The sequence below is a fragment of the Humulus lupulus genome, chromosome X (assembly GCF_963169125.1).
Source record: "Humulus lupulus chromosome X, drHumLupu1.1, whole genome shotgun sequence".
In the NCBI taxonomy this organism is placed as follows: domain Eukaryota; kingdom Viridiplantae; phylum Streptophyta; class Magnoliopsida; order Rosales; family Cannabaceae; genus Humulus; species Humulus lupulus.
The window spans coordinates 169180721-169187735 of record NC_084802.1 but is presented as its reverse complement, the minus strand read 5'-3'; positions in this window follow the sequence as shown (position 1 = coordinate 169187735).

The window sequence follows — 7015 nt, the reverse complement described above, 5'->3', positions numbered from 1 at the left end:
ATATCACTCCAATAACATTGAGGTCGAATGTTAGATTGGACAAAAACTAATTTATCTTCACTTAAATTCTGCACAGAAAAATAAAAATGAAAAAACAATTAAGTTAATTATATAAACAAGTGTTATAAAATATAAACAAAAAATTAAAAACAATTGAATTTAAACTTGATAAAACTTTTAAATACATAGAAAAGCATAAAAATTACTTACTTGAAATATATCCTTTGTTTTTGTATTAATAATTGATAATGACTTCTTATTTTTCTTAATAGAAGATTTGGGAGACATATCTGAAATGGTGATAAACAAAAATAAACAATTAATCATTAATAAAATTAATAATTAATCATAAAAATCTATCTAACATTTCTGATCAAATAATGCTCAATTAAAACAATTGTCTTGAAACATAGACACTGATATAAAATTGTTTATAGATATGAAAAAATATCAAAATTAAACCACATGCACAAGTATTCATAGAAGCACATACAATGATTTGAACTACCCGATTATTCTTTATTTTGCATAATTAAACTACTTGTACAATGTACACTAAGAAACAAGTCATCAATCTAAAAAATGAATTATTTTCATATTTTTAACAAAATTATAAAATGATTTTGCAAATTGGATTTTGGAATCCCTAACATAAGTTAGTGTTCGGGGGGATTGCGCCGCGACACTACATATATAGCAATGCAGCGCTCACGAGACAGGTACATATCTGCTTCGGGCGTGCTGCGACGCTACATATATAGCGTCATAGCGCTTAGGAGGCAACTACAAAAATGTTGTCACAACTACAAAAAATGTCATTTGTGTCAGTCGATGACTGACGCCATTGACCGAGAATTAGCATTTTTGGCAATTGGGCACTACCACAAATGCAAGGGAATTTGCGTCAGTACGTACACTAACGGCGTTAAACGAGGGTGTTTGCGTCTGTAACGCCATGGATAACCAAGACAGTTACACTGTGTGTTTAAAATAGTGCTTAACCTGTTAAGCAAGTCATTTGAACTTAAATGTGTAGTTAAAAAATAAGTCAAGGTCAAGTAATAAAAGATTTGGTCAACAAAAAGTTTATTTTTCATTAAAATAGTATGTCATACACGGGATCTCAAAAATCAGTTTACAGATTGGTAAAAGATAAACAAATACAATATAGCCATCCTAAGCGGCAAAAATAGGGTTTAACCCTATCTCCTCCCAAGCTACCCCGACCATGGCAATCGAGCAGGCTGCATATGTACACCACCCCTGAAGCTCTCAAACTCATGGCTAGTCCCACTATCAACTCCATTACCTATACCACGTAGCACCCATGAGCCAAGGCCCAGCAAGAAAACTAAAAACAACATGCGCAACTAGGCAACAGTATAAAGACAGTAAGTATAATTCACCAGTTCAACTGTCAACAGATTATAGGCAACAATCCCAATAAAAGATCTTCAGGGGCGATGTACATATGCAGTAGCATTTAATCAACCTTGACCGAACCAGTCCAATTATTCAACAATGTACAAGCATCAACCTAAACAATGACAAACATATATTCTCAAGCATTCATTTTAATCAGTAATACAAATATTTAGGTGTCGGAGCCCTTAGGCCGAGCCCTCTGTTTATTCAGCTGACCCTGGCTCGCTTAGGCTGAGTCCTCTGACTATTTAGTTGACCAAACTAGCTTAGGCCGAGTCCTCTGATTATTTAGTTGACCCTGGCTCGCTTAGGCCGAGTCCTCTGATTATTTAGTTGACCCCAGTTCACATTGGCCGAGCTGCGTCTAGTGCGCTTATCAGCATCCCCGACACCCTTAGGCTGTACTTTCATTTAAATCATATCATTAATACAGTCACACACTACATATATTCAGACACAAGGAACCTTAGTCCCAAACACAACTACATGGGTGCAGTTTTCTTACCTCGGATCCCGAGAAGCAAGTGTATAATGGCCTCGAGCACGATCCTTAATTCGTGAGCCCTTGCGGTATAACCTAGTCACTGTAATGACCCAACTATTTCTAAGACCTTGGACCATTAAAAACTACTAAACTTAACTACTACTTTTGAAGGAAACATAAGAAGTAATCATAGCTTTATTAAAACTCCAAAATAAATATTGTATCAATAAAATTATAAGTTTAAAATGTAATATGGCATGGGGTACCCATTGTTTGTAAAACATAAAACATAACTTTACATTAATTGTTCAAAAACTAAATGCGGAATTTCAAAAGAAACATAATTCAAAAGACTAAATAAACATCATCCTCAATCGACACGCAGTCCACTCAATCCATTCATCCTTAACACACAAGCCAAGCTACCAAGAATCCTTCCGCCTCCATGTCTATTTTCCTGCATCACACTAAAAATAAAGGAGTGAGCCTAATGCCCAGGAAGGAAAAAAATTGTAGATAAAAAACATAAGGCTATAAACATATACTATAAACATATGAGTAATAAAACATATATCATATAGGACTATAATGGCCATCATACTTCTTGGGGCTTGTTAACTAAGCAAGTCATATGCCCATAAATTTTGTGGGGCTTGCTATCTAAGCAAGTCATATGCCCATAAATTATTGGGGCTTGCTAGCTAGACAAGTCATATGCCCAAGGAATATAAAACATACTATACATATACATATCATAACATAAGCTTAACATAACATAAACATAACATAAGATAAATATAACATAAATATAACATAACATAAAAGCACATAAATTCTATCCTATTTTCCTTACCAAAAGCCGAGATATTTGGGAACAAGAACGGGATTAGAACACTCCTATAAACCAATTGTTGTAAAGGTGAGAATCTCTAAAAATAAAGATGAATATGAAAACTAAACCATTAAGAAGAAACTTACGAAGAAGGACCTTAAGTTTCAAGAACTTAAATACCTAATCAAGAATCATGAACAAGAGTTAGGATCTGAATAAAATAAACTAAAGAAAAGTAAAGGATTGTAAAGAACTGAACTTAGGAATAGGAATACCTTGATAGATCATATGGATTGATCTAAACCTTAATACCAAAATCACACTATTTCTCACTTCCCAAGTGTTTAGAAAAGCTTAGAATGATAAAGCTTTTATCCCAAACCCAAGTGTATCTCTCTATAGTAATACTAGCACTTTAGAGGCTCTGATCAAATGCTTGAAGAATGAAGAAAATGGCTGAGCACTAGGTCCTATTTATAGAGTTTGAGAAGTTAAACTATCCTATCAAAAAAATACTTAAATCCTTAAATAAACATGATTATGACAAGTGTCATGCTCTTAATGGTTCTGGAAGGTTCTAGAGTTTCTAGATCTTTCTTTTATTTAAAAATACTTAAATCCTTAAATAAGCATGATCATGACAAGTGTCATGCTCTTAATGGTTCTATCTAAACCTTAGGTTATAATAAATATATTTCTAGGAACAACAATCTTAATAAAACCTTGTGTTATAATTAATATTCTTAAACTATAGATTAAACTTATAAAATTCATAACTGTTGCTACGAGTTTCCAACTAAGTCCCGACTTGAACCAAAATTTACGGAATCTAACATACTACAAACTAATACTAACATGCTACTGCTACCGCTACTGCTACCGCTACTGCTACCGCTACTGCTACCGCTACCGCTACCGCTACTGCTACCGCTACCGCTACTGCTACTACCACCACCACTACTACTACTACTACTACTACTACTACCACTACCACTACCACTACCACTACCACTACCACTACCACTACCACTACCACTACCACTACTACTACTACTACTACTACTACTTACTACTACTGCTACTACTGCTACTACTGCTACTACTACTGCTACTACTGCTTCTACTACTACTGCTACTACTTCTTCTACTACTACTACTACTACTACTACTACTACTACTACTACTACTACTACTGCTGCTACTACTGCTACTACTGCTACTACTGCTACTACTGCTACTACTGCTACTACTACTACTACTGCTACTACTGCTACTACTGCTTACTACTACTGCTACTACTGCTACTACTGCTGCTACTGCTGCTACTGCTGCTACTGCTGCTACTGCTGCTACTGCTGCTACTGCTGCTACTGCTGCTGCTGCTGCTACTTACTACTACTGCTACTGCTGCTACTGCTGCTACTGCTGCTACTGCTACTGCTGCTACTGCTGCTACTGATACTGCTACTGCTACTGATACTGCTACTGCTACTGCTGCTGCTACTACTGCTGCTACTGCTGCTACTGATACTGCTACTGCTGCTACTCCTGCTGCTACTGCTACTACTACTACTACTGCTACTACTGCTACTGCTACTACTGCTACTGCTACTGCTACTGCTACTACTGCTACTACTGCTCCTGCTACTACTGCTACTACTGCTACTGCTGTGCTACTGCTGCTGCTACTGCTACTGCTACTGCTACTGCTGCTACTGCTCCTACTGCTACTACTGCTACTGCTACTACTGCTACTGTGCTACTGATGTGCTACTGCTGTGCCACTGCTGCTACTGCTACTGCTACTGCTGCTACTGCTGCTACTGCTGCTACTACTGCTACTGCTCCTACTGCTCCTACTGCTACTACTGCTACTGCTACTGCTACTACTGCTACTACTGCTACTGCTGTGCTACTGCTGCTACTGCTACTGCTGCTACTGCTGCTGCTGCTGCTTCTACTACTACTACTACTACTACTACTACTACTACTACTACTAGTATCTAGCTAGTTAAGTAAATATTCTGGGACTCTACAGTTACACTGCGATAATGGATAACCATAATATTCTAAACAAATTAAATGCTTTGAAAACAAATACTAGCTTCCGGGACCTCGAATTCTACTATACCGGGTAGTAGAGTTCGTCCCAAGCATTTAGGTTAGAATCCCGAGCCTCGCCAAGCCCCTTTATTTTCCGTTTAGGGCCACGACTTGCCCTAAAGGGTTCCAACCCGTCCCTTAGATAGAGGCCAGGCCCTCCCTGCTGGAGGAAACGGGTCGCGACTTGCTCTCCCCTAAGTCGCGGCACGCTAGGAAAAACAGAGGCATCCTAGCCTATTCAAGCACGCAGGCTGCGGCGCCTGAAGAACAAGGTCACGACCCGAGGCCCCAAACCCAGAAAATCTAGCCTTTTCCTATGCATTTTTCCCAACCAAACCCATAAATTTAACCCCAATCATCAGCCCAAACCTAGAATTGAAGCCAGAGCTCTTATCCTCACAGCCTAAACATCATAACTAGCTTATGAACCAATATTTACACTTATCAAACACCCAAAATCAGCTTGGAATCCACATCAAATCCTTAATAAAATTCAAAACCCAAGCTAGAACTCCACTCAGCCACAACCTAACTTAATCACATAAATTCTAAAGAAAATTCAGATTGTCAAGCTTACCTCAGTAGTGATGTGATCCTCTAAACTAAACCTAAGAAAATTCTGGCCTCAGCTCCCTCAATTCCATAGCCTCCACCTCAAAATTCCCAAGAGCCCGCAAAGTACTTCAAAAGGGAAGAAGGTACCGAATAGAGAGAGAGAGAGGAGGAGCTGAGAGTATACTAAATGTTCTAAAGGTTTCCTTTTGGTTCTACACTATTCAAATTGGTTGAGTGTGTCAATCCTTTAGGCAGTAAATGATAGAAATGCCCCTGCCCCTTAACTTACCCTCTAATGCCCTCAAGGGCGAATCCGTCTTTTGCTGCAGTTCCAACTAATTTCTCGAGTAGTCCTACAAATTCCCAATTAATCCCAACATGCCCATTTAATCACCAAAAATTTACTCATTACTCAATAAACCCCAAATATACATTGAATTTCCCAAAATACCCCTAGGCTCGCCCTAAGTCGGGTATTAAACCCCGCTGTGACTATTCCGCCAATCCGCTCACTAAGATCGCCTCGAGCCAAATGCTGCAAATATATCCACATAATAATGTGGTCTCAATCATTTACTCATATATATTAACATTTATGTCTGCAATGGGCCAATATTACAAATATGCCCCAACTATCAAGAATGGGCCCACATGCATATCCAATACTCATAAATATGCATATAATCATACTCACATCATCATACATACCATGCATGCCACATAGTCACGCATTTAACCAGTTAATCACACATATATCCATTTATGCCCTCCTGGCATGCTAATCAAGGCATTAAACCCTGTTAGCATTTTTGGGACGTTACAACACTCCCCTCCTTATTGAAATTTCGTCCTCGAAATTTATTCAAACACTTCGGAACATTAATCCTGTAAACTTGAATGTAACCACAGTGTCTAGTCCTTTACCCTCTTATCCTTTAGTAACTCTCTTATTAGAGTGACAGACTTAATCCATAAAACCTTATCTCATTTATCATAATTCCATTCACTTTTCTTTGTGCAGTAACTCTCGCTGAAATCCTAGGGTCTCCTTACCTCATCAGTGGTGATATCATACATTTATTTCTTTGATATTGGCACCAGTAACATTCGTAAGCCTCCACCTATACTAGGGTAAGGCTAACCTGTAGGCCTCTGGCCTAGTCCTTGGTATGATCTCAGAACCCTTTTTTAATCGGGAGTCAAAACCCCTCTTTCTTTCCCAAAATATTATATTCTTTCTTGTCCACAATATTCGAAGAAATATAAGTCTCCCCATACTTGAAACTTGTGAACCCTTATGTCCTTTCAGATAGGCAGAAACTTCTGCTCTAGTAATCCTAATAACTTCACTAGTTTCTCCGAACCAATACTGAACCACAATATTCTCTATCTTTCATTTATTACTTGGAACAAGTACTTCTCGCTCTCTATTTTACTATATCTTATGCAGAGTCACCATAGCCATTGTTCACCACTGTGACTATTCAATCAAGGGACCGTACTTATCTCAATGCCCCAAACTCTTGCACATTCGATGTATAATCCTTCAAAATCTTAGTTACCTCTTCAAATTGTTAGTTTATCTGAAGGTAACCAATAATTATAAGTCTCAATCT